The sequence below is a fragment of the Stomoxys calcitrans genome, chromosome 5 (assembly GCF_963082655.1).
Source record: "Stomoxys calcitrans chromosome 5, idStoCalc2.1, whole genome shotgun sequence".
Classification (NCBI taxonomy): Eukaryota; Metazoa; Arthropoda; class Insecta; order Diptera; family Muscidae; genus Stomoxys; species Stomoxys calcitrans.
The window spans coordinates 152,231,201-152,256,718 of NC_081556.1; the positions used below are offsets into that span (position 1 = coordinate 152,231,201).

At 35.3% G+C, this 25,518-nt stretch overlaps 2 protein-coding genes across 2 annotated transcripts in view; one reads left to right on the forward strand and one right to left on the reverse strand.

Moving 5' to 3' along the window:
- LOC106087883 (inositol-pentakisphosphate 2-kinase) overlaps positions 1–25,518 on the reverse strand; it is a 308,454-nt gene that overhangs the window by 274,663 nt on the left and 8,273 nt on the right. The window contains exon 2 of the mRNA XM_059370373.1: positions 2,376–2,596. The gene's annotated coding sequence lies outside the window, so the exon portion shown is untranslated. The remainder of the gene's footprint in view (positions 1–2,375; positions 2,597–25,518) is intronic.
- The window catches only part of LOC106081167 (uncharacterized), a 49,191-nt gene continuing 28,806 nt past the window's right edge, over positions 5,134–25,518 (forward strand). Inside the window, exon 1 of the mRNA XM_013242949.2 lies at positions 5,134–6,026. The gene's annotated coding sequence lies outside the window, so the exon portion shown is untranslated. The remainder of the gene's footprint in view (positions 6,027–25,518) is intronic.

Sequence of the window (25,518 nt, forward strand, 5' to 3'; positions counted from 1 at the left end):
CTATAATATTGACAGCGCCATGGTGGGTTCCCAAGATTCGACCCGGCCGAACTTAGCACGCTTATTCTTATTTGCGATGGGATTTTCATATTTTAATCATAATATGACTTTTCTGATAGTATAACGACTTTGGGAGGAGGCCACCGTAGCGCAGAGGTTTGCATGTCTGCCTATGACGCTGAACGCCTGGGTTCGAATCCTGGCGAGATCATCAGAAAAAACTTTTCAACGGTGGTTTTCCCCTCCTAATGCTGGCAACATTTGTGAGGTATTATGCCATGTAAAACTTCTCTCCAAAGAGATGTCGCACTGCGGCACGCCGTTCGGACTCGGCTATAAATAGGAGGCCCCTCATCATTGAGCTTAAACTTGATTCGGACTGCACTCATTGATATGTGAGAAGTTTGCCCCCGTTCCTTAATGGAATGTTCATGGGCAAAATTTGCAATTTGCAATAACGACTTCGGGAAGAATTTATCCAATTACTCCATATGATTTGTGATATTTTTCATATGATTCAATTATAATTTACCGCAGTTCTGGGGTCGCCAATTTTGACATGGGTTATTCAACGGATTTTTAAAACAATTCAAGCACTCAAATTTAATAAATGTCTTTGTTAACAGCTTGCCCGACACGATTAAATTAGATTTCATTTAAACTATTATAAAAAAGTAAAAAGACATTAAGTTCGGCCGGGCCGAACTTAGGATACCCACCATCTCGGGTGTATATGTAAACCCCATTTGGCCACAATCTGGTGAAAATTGGATAACTTATGCACCCGAATTCGGCATGGACATTGAGTGGTCTAATAAATATAAGTCACTGTTGAATTTTGTATTTCAAATTTCAGCGAAATCGGATAAAAAATAAAGCTTTTATGGGCTTCAGACCCTTCATCGGCAGATCGCTCTGTATGGAAGCCATATCTAAATATTGTCCGATACAAACCTTATTTGGGTCCTAGGATGGGAGGTGTAAAACTACCCACTGTTTAAAATTTCAAAGGAATCGAGTAATAAATAGAGTTTTTATGGGTTTCAGACCCTTTATCGGCAGATCGATCAATATCGCAGCTATATCTGAATATAATCCGATCTGAACCATATTTGGGTCGGATGTTGAGAGGCTTAAAACTGCGCACAATTCCAAATTTCAGCGAAATCGGATAAAAAGTAAAGCTTTTATGGTCTTCAAACCCTTTATCGGGATTTCGGTCTGTATGGCAGCTATATCTAAATATGGACCGATTTGAACCATATTTGGTTCCGATGTCAGGAGGCTTAAAATAACCCACTATTATAAATTTCAGCGAAATCGGGTAATAAATAAATCTTTTATGGGCTTCAGACCCTTTATCGGGAGATCGGTCTATATGGCAGCTATATCTTAATATGGACCGATCTAATTCATATTTAGGTCAGATGTCGGAAGGCTTAAATTAACACACTGTTGCAAATTTCGGATGAAAAATAGAGTTTTTGTGGGCATTAGACCCTTTATCGTAAAATGGGTCTATATAGCAGCTGTATCCAAATATGGTCCGATTTGGCCCGTTCAAGAACTTAACCAGCGTGCATAAAAAAGACGTATCTGTGCCAAATTTCAGCATATCTCAATTTTTGAAGGCTGTAGAGTGATTACGACAAACGGACGGACAAACACACGGGCATCATTAAATCGTCTTAGAATTTTACGACGATCCGAAATATATATACTTTGCAGGATCGAAAATTGATATTTCGATGTGTTGCAAACGGAATGACTAAATGAATATACCCCCTATCCAACGGTGGTGGGTATACAAATTATATTTCTATTGCTTACAAGTAAGTGTGTCCTTAATTGTGCAACGCATAATTTTGATGTTGTTTTAAAGAAAACCGCAAAAAGTTAATCTACCCGTAAATTGGGATTTGTGATAATAAAAATGTATCATTAGAATCTAATTCAATATATCGATGTAAAAAAAATTTTTTTTTGCAGTTAATTTTTAGGCAAATTGTGAAAATGTACCTCTGTGGCATTATATTTGCATGGAACTGTATATACAATGAACTCGTTAAATGATAGTCCTTTTACGGTAAACCAGACTGGCCTCTCCTGTTTTAAAACACCTTTTTACAACCCCCCATTAAAATCACTAACTGAAAACTTTGTTATTGAAATTTCTTGGTGCTCATTAATTTCCCATTGCATTCACAAAGGGGATATTCAACCACATTCAACTCGCCACCGCCGGCTGTGATTTCCACATGAAGAAGAGAACACCAATCACAACATCTACCATCCACCGGCAGCAGCCACAGCTGCCGTTTATTATCTAGAAAACCTCAGCATTCACCAATCCATATGAGTTAAAATGAACTTACCTTTCTCGTGGTGCTGCGTTTCTGCCTTTCTCCTTCGAGATTTTATTGACAGCCAATAATGAAGATAATGACGACAATGCCTTGTTCGTTCTCGTTCTATATTTACAATGATCGATCAGCTGTTATTTGTTGGCGATAAAAGAGAATAGCGCGTGCGCAACCAGACAGTTTTAGTTTTCTCCAAACACCAAACTACCAACAAAAATCGGGTGCGTCAGATTCTAAAACAAAAACAACAACAGGAGAAAACACAAAGAAACTAAAATCATTATGTGGAACCGCTATATTGTTTTGTATTATAGAGCAAAAACGTTAACATAAACAAAAGAAGAAAGAATGTAATATAAAATAGGGGAGACAGACAAAGAGAGAGAGAGAGAGAGAAAGAGGGAGAGTTTTATAGTTGTTGAAGTTGAGCGACCCCGTTGAGAAAGAAGGTGACAGCTGTGCAAGCAATGAGTGGTGATAACACGAATTGAGTGAAATAATCTGTCAAGTACACTCGAAGAAAAATGATGATTGAATGATATTTGAAGATGTTTGTATACAGATTCAAATAAATGAAGTATGCACCCATATATACTTAATGTATTAGTGAATAACAAGTCTTGTAATTTATTAAAACTACAAACTCAAAATATTATTCGATAAAACCTATGCGCTATTGTAATAAAATTATATATTAGTCTCATATTTTTAAATTATTTGCTTTAAAGCTCCCAAAAATCATAATGACATCACAAAAGCATGATTGCATCAAATATTATATTAAGGATCTATAAGGATAATGGTGTAGGGTATCCTTTAGATTTAATGATCGCCTGAAGGCGAAATTGCAAAGAATCCACTGAATTTTGGGTTACAGAACACGTAATTTTTTACCAATAACTCCCCAATAACTTTTTTGACATATATTTTAATGTTTTTACCCACCACTACATGATGGGCTATTCGTTTGTAATGCCTCGAAATATTGATCTGCGACCCTGTTAATTAATGTTTTCTTGTGTTGACATGCTAAGTCGATCTAGCTATGTCCGTCCGTCTGTCGGAAGGTTGAAAATTTACACAATGCCCGCTCCTACATATGTGCTTAATATGGCCAGAGTCGGTCCGTAACCTGATAAAGCTCCCATATAAGCCGATCATCCGATTGTACTTCTAGGGTCTCTAGATTTGGCTGAAATTTTGCACAATGTCTTATTATGGCCTCCAACATTCCAACCAAGTATGGAACGATATCTGACAAGATCAAATACTTAGGTGTGATCTTGGACAGGAAACTGAATTGGAAGCCCTTACATTCAGGAGCGTAATGAGAAGGCTCACAGATGATGAGCACTATATAGAAGGGCCGTAGGCTCGAAATGGAGCCTGAATCCGAGAATAGTCCACTGGCTCTACAAGAGCATGATTAGACCAATACTTACTTACGCCTCAGTAGTAAGGTTGACTTCTATGGAGAAAAGTGCTATACAACAGGTTCAGATTAGGAGCGATTGGGACCACGCTCACTAAGGCACTGGAGACTATTGTAGATATCTGACTCATTGACATACAGATTAAGTGTGAGGCAGCCACTTAAGCCACTGAGACTTAAGGCGATGGGAGAATTGATTGAGGATGGGAGCAGCTCATACCATCGCAGTATAATCGAGACGACGATAGGAAACCTGGATGGAAAGGAAGAGGTTTCCGATCGGATACCTGAGATGAACCTCGAGGTCGAATGCGAGGCACTGCTGCCAGGTGCACACTCTTAGATTGACGGAACCCTAGTATTGCCATCTGGAAGATTATGTTAGACGGATGGATCAAAGCTAGAGATGAATGGGCCAGGGGGTCTACATTGAGAACCCAAGGACTGAGATCTATTTTAGAGTGCCTGACCATAATACGGTCCTACAGGCGGAGATCCGGGCAATCACGGAAAGGAAGAGGTTTCCGATCGCATACCTCAGACGAACCTCGAGGTCGAATGGAAGGCACTGCTGCCAGGGGCACACTCTTAGATTGTCGGAACCCTAGTATTGCCATCTTGAAGATCATGTTACACGGATGGATCGAAGCTAGAGACGAGTGGGCCTGGGGGCCTACATTGAGAACCCAAGGACTGAGATCTATTTTTGACTGCCTGACCATAATACGGTCCTACAGGCGGAAATGCGGGCGATCAAGGAAACTGATGTGGTGTGGCGCTAACGAGAGCTTGAGTGTGAACAACTTTACGGACAGTGAAATTGCCATAAGGGCAATAACAACCATAACTGTAAGGTCACGAACAGTCTTGCAATGTAAGAAAGATCATAAGATAACCATTCTGGTTGTAAAAAAAAGTTCATTTCAACCAACATTAATTTTTTGAGTGTACCAATAAAACAACTCCAGGTAACCCATATATAGTTAAAGTCTCATGAAAACAACAAACAATGCCGGTTTGTTTACATTGACGTTGCAACGCAAGGCAGGGTTAACACAATCACCACCAACCACCCCACCCCACATGCACACACACACACACACACATGACGCCAAACGAATGCGTCACCAAAGGCGAAGAGGAATTTATTGTTGACCAGCGAGCGAGTTTTTACTCAGTTCTTAATAATAAGAAATGAAATGAGCTATGAGTAATCCAATACATGTGCTCGAGTTCGTCGCAGCAGAGAACATTATCTTCTAGGCAGCTGCGCTGTTGCTGCTCAGTGTTTACCTTTGAGCTAAAGCAAAGTGAGCAAAAGCATGGCAACACTCATTGACAAACGCAGCCAAACAATTCAGCGATCAAGACGTGCGCGCACGCCCGTAAATCCGTTTTCGTTAATTTAGTTAATTTTTGAGTTAAAGTATATCTCCATTACTGAATTTAATAAAAATTTTATTTAATATTATTTTTGTGGGTAAAGTGTGTATTGTTCATAAAAATTAAAATCTTATAACAATTAATTTTGCAAACACAGACGGGCAGCCACCGTGTGAAGTAGAGTGAAGAGTGTTTGTTTACAAGTAGAGTGTTTGTTTACATTTTATGAATAACAACAACAACAATGAAAATAATACTTTATTGTTAAAGTTTTGAAAGAGAAACAAAGCCACCTCTGTGAATATTTTGAAGAGAACAAAAAAATTGCGTGAAAAATACCTAAGTGCAAAAAACAAAATTCACACTACAATTAGCTTAAAATAGTGTCATTAACCAACGTTTTAGAGGTTACCATAAATAAAATAACACATAAATAATAAAACAATGTTTTAACTAGTGAAGCAAACAACACAACATAAAGAACGTCTAAAAAAGAAGCATTGACATATAGAACAACGACATTCATCTTCATGATACATTATAATTAAGTGAAACTAGAAAAAAAACAAAACAAGAAATTCATAAATCACCAACGAAAAAAACAAAACACCAAAAAACGCAATGCTCTTGTGAATCAGTGCGAAAAGAAACGACTTCAATGAAAACCGCCCTATAATTGGATTACCACTACTTTGGGGGCTAGAATATCAAACTTCAAAGACTTCAATATCATCTCATTGAGGCTGCCACAAATTTTCTTGTTGCTTGGTTGGTGGCTTTTCATCTCTGTGGATGAATATCATCTAGAGTATCGACATCAGCAAAAAGAACGCAGCAATCCACAAAAGGTAGGTTTAGAAATGTAAGCAAATATTTTCAACATTCCATAGATTCTAAAGATAAACATTTTTTATAGAGAGAAATATTTGTTACAATCCCAAAACATTATAGGTGATTAAGGAACCTTGAAATTGATCGAAAACAACAAATAAAAAATATCTAAAATTAGGTTATAAAAAACTGTTTTTTATTTAGTTCAGGAACTAAAAAAAAACTTTGAGAAAAGCCTTACAACATATTCAATATTATTTTCTCCACACTCTGATCATATTTTATTTTACTTGTTTAATGTCCGCATGTTGTGTATTGACTTGAAAATGTCCAAGCTATTATTTGTAAGGGCGTGAATTCTTCCTTTTGTAAAAAAAATATAAAACACCATATTTCTAATATGGGTGCGTCGATTTTAGCAGATTGTTCTAATGTTTTTATTGAGTATTATTTTTAATACCATTTGGTATTAATTCAATACCAGATTAAGGAGGGTATTTTTCAGCGGTGGTTTTCCCCTCCTAATGCTAGCAACATTTGTGAGGTACTATGCTATTAAAAACTTCTCTCCGAAGAGGTGTCGCACTGCGGCATGCCGTTCGGACTCGGCTATAAAAAGGAGGCCCCTTATCATTGAGCTTAAAACTTGAATCGAACTGCATTCGTTTGCCCCTGTTCTTTAGTGGAATGTTCATGGGCAAAATTTGTTATTTGTATATCAGGCTATAGACTGATAAATACCATATTTGGCACGTATGTTGAAGGTCATAGGAGAAGTCCTTGTACAAAATTTCAGCCAAATCAGATAAGTATTGAACCCTCTATAGGCTCAAGGAGTATTATCGGGAGGTCGGTTCATATGGGAGCTATATCAGGATATGAACCGATTTGGACCATACTTAACACAATTGCTGGAAATCAAAACAAAAAACTTCGTGCAAAATTTGATTCAAATCGGGTAATAATTGCACACTCAAGAGGCTCAAGAATTCAATATCCGTGATCAGTTTGTATGGCAGCTATATTAGGTTATCAACCGATTTGAACCATACTTGGCATATTTGTTGGTAGTAGAAACAAAAGACCTCGTGCAAAATTTCAGACAAATAGGGTAATAATTGCGCCCTCTAGGGCTCAAGAAGTCAAGACCCCAGATCAGTTTATATGGGAGCTACATCAAGTTATGAACCGATTAGAACCATACTTAACAAGGTTGTTGGAAGTCCTCACAAAACACCTCATACAAAATTTTATTCAAATCGGATAAGAATTGCCTAGAGGCTAAAGGAGTATTATCGGGAGATCAGTTATATGGGAGCTATTTCAAGATAAGAATCGTTTTGGTCCATAGTTGGCATAATTTTTGGAAGTAGAAACAAAAGCCTTCGTGCAATTTTTCAGTCAAATAGGGTAACATTTGCGCACTCAAGATGCTCAAGAATTGAAGATCCGAGATCGATTTGTTTGGCAACTATATTAGGTTATCAACCGATTTGAACCATACTTGGCATAATTGTTGAGTAAGTAATAACAAAAGACCTCGTGCAAAATTTCAGTCAAATCGGGTAATAATTGCTCAAGAATTGAAGATCTGAAATCGGTTTATATGGCAGCTACATCATGTTATGGAGCGATCAGAACCATACCTAACACAGTTGTTGGAAGTCATCACAAACCACCTTATGCCAAAATTCATTCAAATCGGATAAGAATTGCACCGCCTAAAGGCTCATGAAGTCAAGATCCAGGATCGGATCCAAGTATAAACCGATATGGGCCATTGACAATTCCAACTGACCTACACTAATAGGAAATATTTGTGTAAAGTTTCAAGCGCCTAGCTTGATTTCTTCGACAGTTTGCGTACTTTCGCCAGACGGACGGACATGGCTAAGTCGACTAAGAATGTAAAGACGATCAATAATATGTATATACTTTGTTGGGTCTCAGGTGAATATTTCAATGTGTTACAAACGGAATTACGAAATAAGTATTATAACACCTGCATAATTTTAACTACACCCTCCATCATAGGATGGGAATTATTTTCTATGGTATTTATTTGAATTTAATGAGTGGTTGAGTTGTTCAAGTGGTAACGAGAATAGCATTAAAACAATCTCAACCAATAAAAATTTAGTATTAAAAACATTGCCTATCTAATACCAAAGGCTATTTATCGTTTTTTATTTCATCCTGACAAGGCGGTATTCTTTGGATACCATGCGTGGTTGCTTCACCTGTTTGGCAGTAAATTTTATACCAAATGGTATTTATCGTTTTATTTTTGATCAATACCAGGCGGTATTATTTTCATACCATAAGGTGTTGCTTCACCTGTTTGGTAATAAATCTAATTCCAAACGGTACTTATCGTTTTATCCATACCAGACGGTATTGTTTTGATACCATACGGGATTTTTTTTTCACTATTAATACCGTATTATTACATTATATTGGGTATTGTTGACCTTTTTTGGTTATAATTTCGTGGATAATTCGGCTAGAGGTCATGTACAATTACTTTAAATGGTATGTTATCTTAATCAGCGTAGAATGCGAATCCCCTATATATAGAGAAGCCATTGTTTATATTATCAATTTTGATAAAAATTTTAAATAATCTGTTTTTTGCGCTAATATTTATTTTGGTTGATTCAATTTGTCGTTGGATTTATTTTTGTTCAACTGAACCGTACCCCTATATTAACGATTACACCGGTTTAACTTCTTCAGAATTAAAATCCTCATTGAGCTTATACTGATAAATCTTTAGCACAATCCGTGTAGGTGGGCTTTCAAGGTTCGACACGGAGCAACTTAGCGCGTTTTGCTTCTTAAAACATACTCTGTATATATTTCTGTACTAAACATTTTATTTTTTTTAACATTTTAGGAATAAATGTAAACTTCCTCCTAAATAAAATAATTTTGAATTGCCCATAATGTTCTTTGAATACTAACAAAATGTTTTTCTTTCACCAATCCCTATTTAGATATCTTATTGTATTTTCCATATAACATTGAAATTTTTTTCAAATTATTTAGAAAAAAAACTCCGTAGACTATAAGAATGTATATTATTTGAAAAATTTAATAAAAAAATTATAATTCTCTTTGAAAAGGAATTTAATTTCCTTACATAGGGAAAAGATGTCTATCTAAAAAAAAATAATAAAGTATAAAAGCTAAATCAAAAAACAATTTCATTTTTATTTATTTCATAACTGAAGAATATATATTAACATTTATTTTTCGAAGAAAAAACAAATAACGTCTGTTTACCTCCTGAGCATTGTGATTTCTTAAATTCCTCTTAAATTTGATAACATAAAAAATGCATAGATATTATCAACCTTATCAACCAACGATGGCATTATGATTCATAATGTTGGCCTTACAAATAAGAAAATTTAGTTTTTTTATTACAAATTCCTTATCTTTAGCATAGGCTTTATTTTACCCTCAGCCAACCATAAGTCACCCTTCCCAAATCACTCACATACATTGCATTTACATGAAAACTTTTGAAAACTGTTCATTACATTTGACAAAGTTGCATACTTATCAAAAAAAGGCAATTGTTGATAATGGTAAAGTGGTTGAAATTCAATATTGACAAAGTGTCACGATTGAAATTCCATTCCCATGTGATAGATAGCCCCCCATCAAAAGCCATAGCCTCTGCTAGCCCCATCAAGTAGACGACGAATGCATCATCAGAAAATAATAATAAAAATTTTGTAAAAGCATAAGTATGTCAGGGTGCTGGGTGTAAATGAAGCTTATCTGGGTGGAGGTAACCTACCTTACCATCTGAAACAAGTACTGTATACTACCTGTTTGACTAGACGGACAATTAAAGTAATTGGAATCTTTGGTTATTTATGCTTAAGGGAACCTTCAAAAAATAAATTTTGTACAATTAAAACAAAAAAATTGAAAACCATTTGAACAATAAGAAAATTGTTAGAAAAGGGAAATGTGGAAGAGTAACAATAAATAATAATCTGAAACATATGAAGGATTTCATAATAAATAGAACAAATCCAAAAAATCTAGCACCGGCTAAGGACGTAGATTATTAAAATGTTGCACGCTTGTGTGAAGTAGATTCAATTCTCAACTTCTCTGTGCGTTTTGTTTTCTATACGGCTTATAAACTAAATCGGCTAGGTGCTTTTAACCTTTCCAGAACTCTTCCTATCCCCATACCTTTCATTATCTCCTATCATCATTGAATTAATTCATTTATGAATTAAAAATATTTCTAAGATAATTTAAAAGCTGGGACGAGAAGGTTTCCATTACCCGATAAAGGAAAATTATTTGTAAGAATCTTTTGTAAGATTTTGAATTCTTTAACTTTGATTGATCTTTCAAGAGAGTTTTTAAAAGATCTTTCAACTTCAAGTCGAATCAAACTCCATATATCGACGGAATTCACTGCAACAATCTTTCCATATCTGCTCCATTTCGTTGAATTGTCTAGAAGGTTAACTTCAATATCATTTTGAGCATCATTGGGGGATATCTCTTTGGGGGTTATGCTTTTATTCTCTGTGGATATCAACTAAGGATCACAAAGTTCAGTAACACCCATTCAAAAGTCTTGGCATTATAACAGTTTTTTTTTGCATTTTTGTACGACATTGAACTTTTCAACTACGGATATACTCTTTGTGGTCCATTGCCTTATATAACGCAACAATTACCAAGAAAATGTTGTAAATTTAAAAACAACCATAATAATGTTTCCATTGGTATGTTGTGGTTGATGCTGCTCATAATGATAATGGCGCTAATGAATAATGGTTAACTCATGATTCATCAGTTTGGTTAGTAAAAGTATTGATGGGTGATGCATGATACAATATACAAAACAAGAATTTTCTGAGAATTTCATAAAAGCCCTCCCCCCAAAGCCTCAACGAGAATCTCAGCCGGAGAAATTTATAAATTAAAAAAAAGCATACCAATACAAAATAAACTTAAAATCTTGTTTGACAACTTGTTGGTTGTATAACAAAGCCCAATTCAACGATTTACCTGAATGACGTAGATGTATGTCAAGCCCAAGCAAAAGAAGGGGGAATACTTTGGAATTTCTAAACTGAAGAAAAATCGTGACATGTTTTACTAATAACATTTATTTAACAACCATATCGAATTGCTAATAATGCTATTTGAGGAAGAATTACAGATAAGTGTTGAATTTATCGAAAATCTAACAGAAGTTGTATGATCATTAATTGCGGCGATAACAGTAATTTTTTAAATTACCTTTAAATTTAGATTAACTAAGTTTGAATAATTGGATCGGACTTTTATACACTAGATAAACCACATGCTAAGAAATAGATTAATAAACTGTAGTAAGAATAAAGAATAATGCATGGCGCACCACAAGACTATCTTATCTCAATATCCATGAGTGAATACAGTAATACATCGATATACGCTATTATTGATTCCATAAACTCGCAACGTAAATCGAAATTCAAATAACTTATACGTCAAAACTCCAATTTAATTGGTTGAGTTTCAGCAAGTCCATGGCAAAAGTGCAGTTCACTATAAAAATCCCAAAAATATCTCCGTAAAATGACCCCAGGAACACGAATATGAGTGGTTTTTCTTTCTGATTTGGGTCAGTGGACCCTAAAAGACTCTCTCCACACCTAATTGAAATGTCGCAGTGCGGTTCTAAAATTAAAGAAAATTTTGACGAAAACACGAATTTGTTGAAAAAAATTTGTAGTAGTTAAACCTGGGGCTTCAGTTCCTTAAGAGTATAAACAACAAAGCACAATGACCGATTTCTTCTTTGAAACTACTGAGACGACGTTAATCGAATGGCGGCCATTTCGTTATTTAAACTACTGAGACAAGGTAAATCGAATGACGACGTTAAAAGAAGTTACTAGAAACAATTTTTTTTGGCGACGAAAATCCAAACGAAGTTAGCCGGTACGTTGTAAATCGAGGTATTATTGTACTACAAATAAGCTAGTGCGCAGGAACTTAAAACTGGATATGGTACTTTAGGTTATTATACCATAATTCAAGGGTCAAAATCCAAATCAACTCTGCTGAAAGACCGTAAAGGTCTTAGAGAAGGCATACGACTAGGCCGGTCTTTGAACTGAAAGAAAAATTATCACCAATTGGTTTTATTTCGATATCATATGGTATTGATAGTGTACCAACCCCATACGATATCAAAAAACGTACCGCCTGTTATAAATGAAATATAAAAAAATAATTACCGTTTGATATAATATTTTTTACTAAACAGAGTTTGCTTCTAATATCAAACTCAGGACTCACTAATAGAAGGTTAGGTCACTTGCGAAAACATAAAGTGGATAGGCTCCATGAACATCATTGCAAATTTTGTCCATGAAAATTCCACTAAGGAACAAGGGCCAACATCATTAAGGATGTCAAATTGTCGATTGAAAGTGTCATCAAATAGTAGAAAACGTAAACAAAGGATGAATGTAAAAAGAGAACAAGTTGACATCCTCAATGCCAAATACTGCCAAAAATTAAAAAAAATGTATGTCGGCTAAACGCTTGGCTTAACCTTATTCAGTGAATCCTGCAGCAAACTATTATTGGCTTTTGTACCAAACTAATATGGTTTTAATACCAATGACAAGACTGTACAAGTGACGCCGTTAATTCCTAATAGTCTCATTCCTCTGGTATTGAATTAATACCAAATGGCACTAAATTAATGTGAAACAAGTAAAAAACGTGCTAAGTTCGGCCGGGCCAAATCTTTTATACCCTCCACCATGGATCGCATTTGTCAAGTTCAAGAAAAACACCACCTCTAGAGACTCAAAAATTCAAACTGCGAGATCAGTTTATATGGGAGCTATATCAGGTAATAAAGCGGTTTAAACCATACATGGAACAGTTGTTGAAAATCATACAAAAATGACATATGCAATATTTTAACCATATTGGATAAGAATTGCGCCCTCTAGAAGCCTGAGCCTAAGTCTAATCGTGAGATACTTGAAACAGTTGTTGGAAGTCATAACAAAACACTTCATGGAAAATTTCATCCAAATCGAATAAGAATTGCGCCCTCTAGAGGCTCCAGAATTCTAATCAAGAGATCGGTTTATATGACGGCTATATCAGGTTATGGACTGATTTAGACTACACTTAGGACAGTTATTGGTCAATTAGTCATACCATAACATGCAATCATGCAAAATTTCAGCCCTTGAGAAGCTCTAGAAGTTAAGACCCAAGGTCGTTTTATAATGCAGCTACATCAGGTTATCAACCGATTTAGACCATACTTGGCAGAGTTGTGATACCAAAACGCCACGTGCAAAATTTCAGCCAAATCGGATCAGAATTGCTCCCTCTAGAAGTCAAGACCCAAGATCGGTTTATATGGCAGCTATATCAAAACTTTGACTGATTTGGCCCATTTGCAATACCACCGACCTACACTAATAAGAAGTATTTGTGCAAAATTTCAAACGCCTAGCTTAGCTCCTTCGAATATTAGCGTGCTTTCGACAGACGGACGGACGGACATGGCTAGATCGACCTTTCAATTTTGGATCCAAATTTAAACCTAGTTGGTAGTATATATTGGAAGCCACCGTAGCGCAGAGGTCATCATGTCTAGTTATGTATAGCCGAAAGTATAGGTTAAAATCGTGGCGTGATAACAAAAAAAAAAACATAAACGGTTGCCTTATTAATTCCGTCTACACTAGTGAGGTATCCAGCCATGTTAAAACTTCTCTACCAAGTGGTGTCAGCTTGCGGTTGTCAGCAACGCTGCTGCCAAACTAAACAATTGTTTACACCAAAAATTCTAATTTATTTTTTTTTTAGCGTAGGAAAAAATTTTAATGCAAATAACCTTCAATTTGATAAACAATATTTTTATTTAAATTTTTGTTTGGTGACAAATAAAATTTAATTATGAAGTGTTCTGAATATGTATTTATTGAGCCTAATTAAGACATTAAAAAGCTCATAAATTTCAAAGTGGGCCTACAAATTATAATAGACTTATTATAAATTCGAAATAGAAGTCTACAATAACTTTGGAGTAGCCACCGAAAACGGTTGAATGAATAATTTGTAGAAGCTTAATTTATTCGGCTGGAAAATAATCGATAACAATTTGTCTACCCAAGTTATATTATATTTTTTAGGTGTGTTAAGAATTATTGAAGTTCTCGATTAAAGTTGATAAACACTGTACTGTCTTATAGCAACATTGGGCTATTATTTGCATTTTTGGACAGTAATTTCAAAGTAATTACGAGTTATCGATATGTTCGTTTATTGCCATATGACATTAATGAGTCATATGGCATTGAACGAACTAATCGATAACTCGTGATTAATCTAAAATCGAGTTCATTTCTAATAAATTTGACCAGCACTGGACAGATCACAAATAAATCAAGTCCTTTAAAAAAAGTTATGTATTACTAAAATCATTATTTAAAGTGGCGATTTTTTATACCTTGCATCTAGGGTTGTCAAAAACCGGTGGTTTTTGAAATTCGGTTTGATGATTGATGATTTTTTACTAGGGTTTTTTTAAATTTTAGTTGAAATTCGGAATTGCTCAACTTATTTTCTTAAAATAATACAAAACAAGTAAAAGCGTGCAAAGTTCGGCCGGGCCACATCTTGTATACCCTCCACCATGAATCGCATTTGTCCAGTACTTTTCCCGGTAACGTCATCGCAAGATATATTCATTTACATGTAGTGGCAGTGCCCAACAACAAAATATTGAGTGCACTATCAGTCACAATCAGCGTTAAGTGCAACTCTGATTCTGTGTATATAACTTGTTCGCGCCATTTCTTGTTGTCTGTATGGTTCTTAACTATAATACATACGCACACAACCAAAACTCGTTTACAGATAGTGCACTTCGCGAGAAAAAAGTGTACTCAGCTGTTTACGGTACACTATCTGATAATTATGTCATGCGTCATCGAAATAGGTATATTTTACTAATACCGTAAGAATTGTTTAACATTTACTACAATTCGCTTTGGTGTAAATTGCTTTCGTTCAAAAACACCAAAAAATTACTGTTACTGCATGTTATCGATATATGAGAACAATTTGCACAAGTAATCAGCACGTGTAAACATTTAAACAAAATATAGTGTTGCCATATCTTAATTGACATATTAAAACTAACTGGAACTGAAAGTCCATAACTAAACCTCTAACATTTGTGCCCGTATTCACAAAACTTAAATACCGTTAAAGTAGGCTTATTTGACAGACTTTCTTTATAGAACTGTCAAATAAAACTACTATAAAACTGTTTTATTTTATTTCTATCCAGTGCAAGTCCGATAGTCATATCCAGTGCAAGTCGATGTTCTGGAGCGAATTTCAGCGCAAAGTTGACTTGTATAGTTTTGAGTATTATTGTCATGCGATAACAGATAATAATAATCGATTATTCGTGATATGCACTATAGTGCTAAAAAAAACGCAGCAATTAAAACGTATGTCATTTCTTTCAAACTTTTAACTTATCTTTAATTTCGAGTGTTTGTTAAGGTATTTATGTCTCTATCATCATTAACACAAAAATTAACATAAATTGATGGTTTCATTAGTGTGACATAGAAGAAGTGTGTCCACAACATTATAATTATTTAAGAAAAATGAGAACAAATTAAATTCTTAAATTGTAGCAGATCATTAAATAAAAACATAGAATTTAAATAAAAAATAAAGCTTTCCAAATTATATGCTTGGTATATGGGTAATTAATAACAGGTTGTATACATATGGATTAGTTAGAAACTAAATTTGGATTAGTTAGAAACAACGCAGTGACTTTAAAAAAATCTAGATAAATGACTGCATATTCTACCATAAGGCATTTCCAGACTATTTAAGCAATATTGAATTATTACAAAAATGGATAATACAAAATACTTGCTTAAGCACATCTTCCTTAATTGTCATTGAATGTGGTCAGCTGTGGGATTTTTATTTTTCAAGATTTAATAATTATAGTACAAAAAAAATCCAGATGATAATAAATTTCTCTTAAAAAACCACTTGTTTTTCTAAGGATGGATCGAACATCTTTTTTGTTGTGCTCTGTGATTCATAAGAACTTGCTTTGGTTTAAACCACTTCAATCTAACAATGCGAACAATGACATTTGGATTGATAAAAAAAAGAAATGCGATAATTTGTTTTGCTACTGCTTTTGAGTAAAGTTCTCATGATTCATTCTATGTAAGTGAACAGTTGGTGTAATAAATGCAACAATTTCCTTAGAATTTCAAGAGATTGCAATAAAAACAAACAAACTGATGATTGTAAGCGATACCTGTGTTTGAAAGAAACAAAGAAAAAATAGCTTAGAGTAATTTAATATAGTATGCCAAGCACTACTTGAATTGGTTACATCAAATGTCACACGAAGTTGTCCATATTTGGACTTAAAGTTGAGAACACACACATCGCAAAGTACACAGGAAGAAAATTAGAAAAATAAACAAAAACTTTCAGTTGATGGGGAAAATTGTACAATCTGGTAGCGATAGTGTGTAGTGGATTGTAGAGAATTTCAGCTCCCAAATTGTAAAGCCAGAAAAAAACAAGTAAAAAGGCGTTGAGTTCGGCCATAAAGTATTTATATTCTTGATTGATCTAGCCTGTCCGTCGAAAGAATGCTATCTTTCGAAGGAGTAAAACCAGGCGCTTGAAATTTTGCCCAAATACTTTTTATTAGTGTAGATCGGTTGGGATTGTAAATGGGCCAAATCGGCCCATGTTTTGATAGCGCTGCCATATAAACCGATCTTTGGTCTTGATTTCTTAATCCTCTGGAGGGCGCAATTCTCATCAGATTTGGCAGACTTCTCCCATGACCTTCAACATACGTGTCTAATATGGTCATAATCGATCTATAGCTTGATACAGCTCCCATATAAACCGATCTCACGAATTTGCTTCTTGAGCCCCTACAAGGCGCAATTCTTATCTGAATGGACTGAAATATTACACAATGACTTCTTCAATATTCAGCATTCAATTCATTTATGGTCCGATTTGGACAATAACTTGATATAGCTTCAATACAATAACAGTTCTTATTCATTATTCTTTGTTTGCCTAAAAAGAGATACCGCGCAAAGAACTCGACAAATGCTATCCATGGCGGAGGGTATGTACGATTTGGTCCGGCCGAACTAAGCACGCTCTTACTTGTTTTTATTCGTAATGTTTGCTTCTTACCGCTTGAGCGTGAAAAAAAGTAATACAAATATATAAGAAAATGGAACCTTTTATCCGAATGAGTGAAAGCTTTCTTTTTAGTAAGTCATAGCGAATCAAATAAAGTTGGTCTCATTTGTACAACAACCACAAATCATATGGTGCAATCTGCCATCTTGTCATCATGCTGATCGTACTTTTGCCAACACACGCGAAGAAATTTTGTGTGCGTACATGACCAGAGAATATGCGAGAAAGAAGATAACCACAAAGAGAATGCAAACAAAAATCTGTCATCTTAATACCATCAAACCTGGTCAGCTGTTAACAGCTGTTCGCGTGAGACCATATTTTTAAATCCGCCTTGATAGTAAATATAATTTGGATAAAGGGTTGCCAGCTTATTCATTAATTCATTTCATTTTAAGAAGAAAAAAATCAATTCAATTCTATTCAATTAAAGTTTTTTTTCTTAAGAATTGAATTGATTTTTCTTCTTAAACTGAAATGAATTAATTAACCAAGCATATCTAATTGTTGCAAGGGGTGTATTCAGGTATATGAATTTATTTGTTGTTGGCACGAAGAAGGATACAAAAAGTAATTAAAAATGTTTAAAGGGTTTTTTCCTGATTTTTTCATTTATTTTATTATTATATGCAAAATAATCATCACAATTCATGATAGGCTAATAGGAAGACGGGTGTCGCTCACGGTCGAGCACCGAAATTAGACTTCGTAAACTTTTTTAGCAAAAATTTAGGAAATATTTCTAAATTGTTTCCCTTACACTCTTAGATTCAATTTCGTGAACAATAACTCATTTTTCTTTGAAATGTTGAAAACTAATTTTCTCAGTGTACTCTTTCAAAAGTCTATGAACATTTGTATTAATCAAACGATATCAAAGAGTTAACTATTAGAACACTTCCCATTCAGTTCGGTTGCACTTTGGCTATTTCATGTCCATAATTATGGTTAATTTCTCTTATTGTGTAACGGTCGAGCCATAAAAAGTTTCCCGTCAATAGCAAATTGTCCAATGAGGACATCTTTGGAACAAAATAAAGTCAGTGGTGTGACACAATTCTGGACAAGACCAAACAAACAACCAACCAATCAACCATTCATAACTGCGGAGCAACGTAAATGGTTTTAGAAATTGAAAATATTTTTCAAATGTGTGTCTTAGCTGCCCTATTTGGTGGCCAAGTGTAATTGAATTATAGCTAGAATTATTACAAGTGACAAAGAAAGACCAAAAAGGAAACACACACTCTAGAGGAAGGAAATAAGTTCTCTTATTTCCCGGTAATTGAGAAAAGTTGTCAAATTTTTATTTTAATTTCACAAACAAACTGTGATTTGTCGTTTTAATAAACAAAAAAACCTAATGAAAACATAAACAAATCACCCCCGCACTTGTTGTTCTCAGCCGTTCCAGGGGAGAAAAAAAAATTAAAATTCATGGCATATTTTAGCCATGTTTGTTGCTATGGTCTTTATTCGTTTTATGTTCAATTTCCTAATATGCATTTAGGTTTTTTTTCAGAAATTTTTAGTATTTTGTTTGACATTGTATTGATTTATGGTTAAATATGTTTTGAGGTGGTTTTTTTGTATCGTTTTCGTTTTTATTTTTCTTTAAAAAAAAAACAAAAAACTGTTGGTTTGACAAAATATTGGTTTTCATGGCAATTCATGGTGCCAAAAAAAGTTTTATATTCACGCCTGTTTGTTTTATTCGTCTGTTTTGCGGTAGTTGCTGATTGTGCATATTTTGTTTGTTTTATTGTTTTTTTTTTCTATAGGGCATTTGGCTATTTCGCGGTTAGCAATTAATTTGAATTCAACAAATATTTGCTAGAATCTCATAATTTTAGTGTTTGTTTTTTCTGTTTGGTTTTATTTTATTCGACACTTGTTCATATAAATCATTTGTTTTTTTAATTGATATTTGAATGGCAGTAATTGTATAGAGCCACACAAAACAAAAGCCTGCTAAGTGATTTCAAATGACTAACAACAAAAAATATAAAATCTTATCAAAATAAAACTTGGTCAGAAAAACATGCAAAAAAGCCATTCTATGAGATTTTTAAAAATAAAGTGGTGATACAAAATAATATGCAACTTATTAAGGCTGACAAAATCAGAAACAGATGTTTTTTAAAACAATTAGTTAAAATTTAAACTTTAAAAAATGAAGTATGCAAAAAGCAGCTTGAAATGTAAGATAAAACCTTAACCTATGCAAAGGTTAACTAGTTTGCAATAGACCAAAGAAGTTGGCAAGGTTTCGGTCACATGCTGCTAATTGTGTTTTTTTATTGTAGATATTCACTATTGTTTCATTAGTGTGCATTGATGGGTATAACGATTTGTATTTACTTACAATCTCAAAAAAATTGCAAAGTGTTAACGACCCATAAGATTTTCATTACTGCGTATTGATGGCTATAACGCATGGTACAACTAAGAGGTAGTATCATAAGCACAACAACAAAAATCTACCCCCAACGAAAATACCTTGAGTGGCAAAGAGGTAGCGTCATTAGCACAACAACAAAAATCTACCCCCAACGAAAATGCCTTGAGTGGCAAATGCCGTAAATTGAAATGTCAAACTGATTTTAGAAAAAAACTTTGTTTTACAACTTATCTTTTACAAAAGTGTTTTATATTTATATTTTTATACCCTCCACCATAAGATGGGGGGTATACTAATTTCGTCATTCTGTTTGTAACTACTCGAAATATTCGTCTGAGACCCCATAAAGTATATATATTCTTGATCGTCGTGAAATTTTATGTCGATCTAGCCATGTCCGTCCGTCTGTCCGTCCGTCCGTCCGTCCGTCCGTCCGTCCGTCCGTCCGTCCGTCCGTCCGTCCGTCCGTCCGTCCGTCCGTCCGTCCGTCCGTCCGTCTGTCGAAAGCACGCTAACTTCCGAAGGAGTAAAGCTAGCCGCTTGAAATTTTGCACAAATACTTCTTATTAGTGTAGGTCGGTTGGTATTGTAAATGGGCCATATCGGTCCATGTTTTGATATAGCTGCCATATAAACCGATCTTGGGTCTTGACTTCTTGAGCCTCTAGAGTGCGCAATTCTTATCCGATTCGAATGAAATTTTGTACGGCGTGTTTTTTTATAATATCCAACAACTGTGCCAAGTATGGTTGAAATCGGTCCATAACCTGATATAGCTGCCATATAAACCGATCTTGGGTCTTGACTTCTTGAGCCTCTAGAGGGCGCAATTCTTATCCGATTGAAATGGAATTTCGCACGATGTGTTTTGTTATGATATTCAACAACTGTGCTAAGTATGGTTCAAATCGGTTCATAACCTGATATAGCTGCCATATAAACCGATCTTGGGTCTTGACTTCTTGAGCCTCTAGAGTGCGCAATTCTTATCCGATTGGGATGAAATTTTGCACGACGTGTTTTGTTATGATATCCAACAATTGTGCCAAGTATGGTTTAAATCGGTTCATAACCTTATATAGCTGCCATATAAACCGATCTTGGGTCTTGACTTCTTGAGCCTCTAGAGTGCGCAATTCTTATCCGATTGAAATGAAATTTTGCACGACGTGTTTTGCTATTATATCCAATAACTGTGCCAAGTATGGTTCAAATCGGTCCATAACCTGATATAGCTGCCATATAAACCGATCTTGGGTCTTGACTTCTTGAGCCTCTAGAGGGCGCAATTCTTATCCGATTGAAATGGAATTTCGCACGATGTGTTTTGTTATGATATTCAACAACTGTGCTAAGTATGGTTGAAATCGGTTCATAACCTGATATAGCTGCCATATAAACCGATCTTGGGTCTTGACTTCTTGAGCCTCTAGAGTGCGCAATTCTTATCCGATTGGGATGAAATTTTGCACGACGTGTTTTGTTATGATATCCAACAATTGTGCCAAGTATGGTTTAAATAGGTTCATAACCTTATATAGCTGCCATATAAACCGATCTTGGGTCTTGACTTCTTGAGCCTCTAGAGTGCGCAATTCTTATCCGATTGAAATGAAATTTTGCACGACGTGTTTTGCTATTATATCCAATAACTGTGCCAAGTATGGTTCAAATCGGTCCATAACCTGATATAGCTGCCATATAAACCGATCTTGGGTCTTGACTTCTTGAGCCTCTAGAGGGCGCAATTCTTATCCGATTGAAATGGAATTTCGCACGACGTGTTTTGTAATGATTCCCAACAACTGTGCCAAGTATGGTTCAAATCGGTTGATAACCTGATATAGCTGTCATATAAACAGATCTGGGGATTTGACTTCTTGAGCTTCTAGAGGGCGCAATTCCTATCCGATTTGGCTGAAATTTTGCATGACGCATTTTATTTTTACTTTCAACAACTGTGTCAAATAAGGTTCAAATCGGTTCATCACCTGATATAGCTGCCATATAAACCGATCTGGGATCTTGACTTCTTGACTCCTAGAGGTTGCAGTTATTATCCGATATGCCTGAAATTTTGTACGACGGATCCTCTCATGACCATCAACAAACGTGTTTATTATGGTCTGAATCGGTCTATAGCCCGATACAGATCCCATATAAATCGTTCTCTCTATTTTACTTCGTGAGCCCCAATGGACGCAATTCTTATACGAATTGGCTGAAATTTTACACAGGTCTCCAACATATAATTTAATTGTGGTCCGAACCGGACCATATCTTGATATCGTTTTAATAGCAGGGCAACTCTTTTCTTATATCCTTTTTTGCCTAAGAAGTGATGCCGGGAAAAGAACTCGACAAATGCGATTCATGGTGGAGGGTATATAAGAGTCGGCCCGGCCGAACTTAGCACGCTTTTACTTGTTATCATTAAAACACTGCTTTGTTGCTAATGTGTGGAATATCGGATCAAATGGAACATCTTTTTAAGATTTTAGAAAAATATCACAGCTGTGATATCAAGCCTTTGACATTCAGATTTACAGCAAAATAAAAGAAAAATAAAAAATTTTACATCCTGGCTATAACGATTTGCATTTACTTACAAGCTCAAAAAATTTGCCAAAGTGTCAAGACGGATTTAAAAGGTGATCTCACGCGTACAGCTGTTAACAGCCAGCCAGGTTTGACGGTATTAAGATGGCAGATTTTTTTTTGCATTCTCTTTGTTGCCATCTTCTTTCTTGCATATTCTCTGCTCATGTACGCACACGTATACACGCACCTATGTGTGAGTTGGCAAAACGTCGATCAGCTTGATGGCGGATTCCACCATATGATTTGTGGTTTTTGCACAAATCAGACCACCTTTAATTGTTTCGCCATCCAAAAGTATGAACATCACCATAAGATTCTAACATCTACTGTACCTACTTTTTGTTTGGCAACGTATTAAAACCCCGTTTTCACTGTTCATTAAATCCGGATTTAAGCCTCTCGTCAGCTGATTTTACAAAAGGAATCAGATGATCGATTAAAGAGCATTGTAAACCTTAAAGCTAAATTTGGAGCCTTAACACATGTGAGCCAAGATATTTATCAATCACACAAACTATCGCTAGCAAATATAGAAATCTTACAAATTTTTTGGCGAAAGTTATCTCAAAATGTATAGGACCCAAAAATTGTCAAGTTTTCTTTGGCAACCAAGTTTTTTTTGCAACCATAAAGGAACTTTCACAAATGCAAGCGTTCCTGCAATGGGACCAGTACGCAGTACGAATCACACTCATTACAAATATGACTACAACGGACTTTACCATTTTATATAGGAACCATATTCAAAGCTGAACCCATATAGCCCAATCCCCAGCGACCCACGCCACTAAGAAAAAAATTACCATGAACATTCCATTAAGAAACAGGGGCAAACTTCTCACATATTAAGAGTGATGTGCGATTCAAGTTAAAGCTCAACGATAAGAGACCTCATTTCTCAGCCTTCAATTTTCCATGTCCACATGGAAAATTGAAGGCTGAGAATCCTACCAATAGAAACACTTACGATCCTGGAACTTGTTGGAGAAAGTGCGGAGTGTGTATAGCCAGCGACGACCGTTTCTTTCACAAATTAAAAGTCGAAATTCATATCTTTTTTCACAAATTGCCTGGAAAGTGGTAAAATATTTTTTTTTTTTTTTTTTGTTAATGTTAACCGTTTCACAACATTATCCGAGGCAGTAAGTAAACAAATACCAAATCAATACAAACGAATGACATCTGTCATCTTAACAAAGTGTTGCCACCCTGTGCATTCATTATATGACAGATAGGTTATGGTTTATGTCCACGATAATTAATTATTGTGAATAATAAATTGGCGTTACCAGACGTGATCGTTTTTTGAAAAAGCCGGATTAAACTTATTCCTTTAAAAGAGTATGCAAAATAAATACACAGCAAACTCGACACCACAGACAAAGAGAAAATTAGCTGAGACATCTCCTGAATTTGAAACAATGGCAAAGAAACCCGTAGGTAACATGGATGTTGAAGAGCTAATGTATATTATGAAAACAACCATGAATACTTTGTTAGAGGAAAAATTAGAAAGTCTTCCAACAAAAAAGGATATCGAAGATATCAAATCAGGCATAGCTTCAACAAACGCGGAATTGGCAGACCTTAGAGCTGAAAACAGCATACTGAAACAGGAAATAGAAGAGTTAAGGAACAGCAGAGAAGAAGATGCAAATACAATACGGTGGCTGGAATACCAAATTAAAAACACCAAATTGCTATTCAAAGGTATAACATTTGAAAAAACGGCAATTGATTCTGTTCTGAAGATCTGTACGGAAAAACTACATATAACACCAAAAATACTTACGGCGCATACTGTTGCCCAATATAAAGGCAAACAAACTATTATTGCAGAATTTGATTCGGATATGACTGTCGCGCAAGTATTGGGAGCAACTAGAAACTTGATAGGCACAGATGTATCGGTTTATAGAGACTTAAACCCCAGTCGGCGCAGAAACAAAATGAAAATGCTAGCTCTCAAGAAGCAAATATTACAAGCGAGCAAAAAACACAAGGTTATCGTGAGAGACGATAAATTGAAAATAATGGACAAATGGTTCTCGTGGAACTCTCAAAACGTTCTTGTAAGCGGGAACAAGCCCGCAGAAGCTATACTAATTGATCTTTATGCAGATGAAATAAATACCACTATCATAGAGCAAATGCTAAACCAAGCTAGATCAAAAAACTAAGTCCGCCAGCTTCTGGGACAGTACAAGAAGCTGCAGAAATAAATTGTTTAAATAATTTGAAAATAGTTTCTTATAATATACACGGTTTTGAAAATAAATATTTGTATCCAACATTTTTCAATTACCTGACGTCTTTTGAAGTTATTTTGCTCCAAGAAACACACCTCATAGAGGAAAAATCAAAAAATGCCGAAAAATTTTTCCCAGGATATGATATAAGTTGGTTATATGCAAAAAGATGTACCAGATTTGGTCGAGCAATAGGGGGTCTAATGTTGGGAGTTAAGAGGACAATTATCCAGAAAGGCATGAAATATTCCTTTAACCGCCAAGATGAACTACTAACTATTAAAATCAGCTGGTATCAAGAAGAAATCACTCTTATTCCAGTTTACCTCAGAGGGGCGAATTGGGCAAATGAATTTGCAAACTTAAAAAAATATATACATGAACTCGAAGATACTAATCTAATCGTAATTGGAGATATCAATGCCAGAATCGGAGAATTGCAGCAAAGCAACCATATGGAGATCGAAAGCGGGTTTTCAGCTGGGAAAGAAATCCGGAAATCTAAAGACAAATTAGCTGATTGGAAAGGGAAGGCGTACATTGAGTACTGCAATGACATTGGTTTGTTTCTTCTGAATGGGCGAACTGAAGGCGATGAACAAGGAAATTTCACATTTATAAATTCGGTAGGCTCTTCGGTCATTGATCTCTGTGCGGTCTCCAGCGCCATTTTGGAAAATGTTGATAGTTTTCGAGTAGAGGAAATGCCGTGGTCAGATCACTTACCTATCGCCCTACAGCTAAAAATACATTCCTTACAACACAATTATTGCAAGCTAAGCCTACTCCCGCAATTAATATGGAATCAGCAAAACAAAAACATATATCGAAACAAGCTTAACGCAAATTTGGAAAGAATTAATGAGCGAGAAACTGTGGTTGGTATCAAAGACCTAAATAACATTATCAAGGCGTCATCAGAAAAAAAACCCCCAAAGCATTCACTCTTAAAAAAAAAAAATCCTTGGT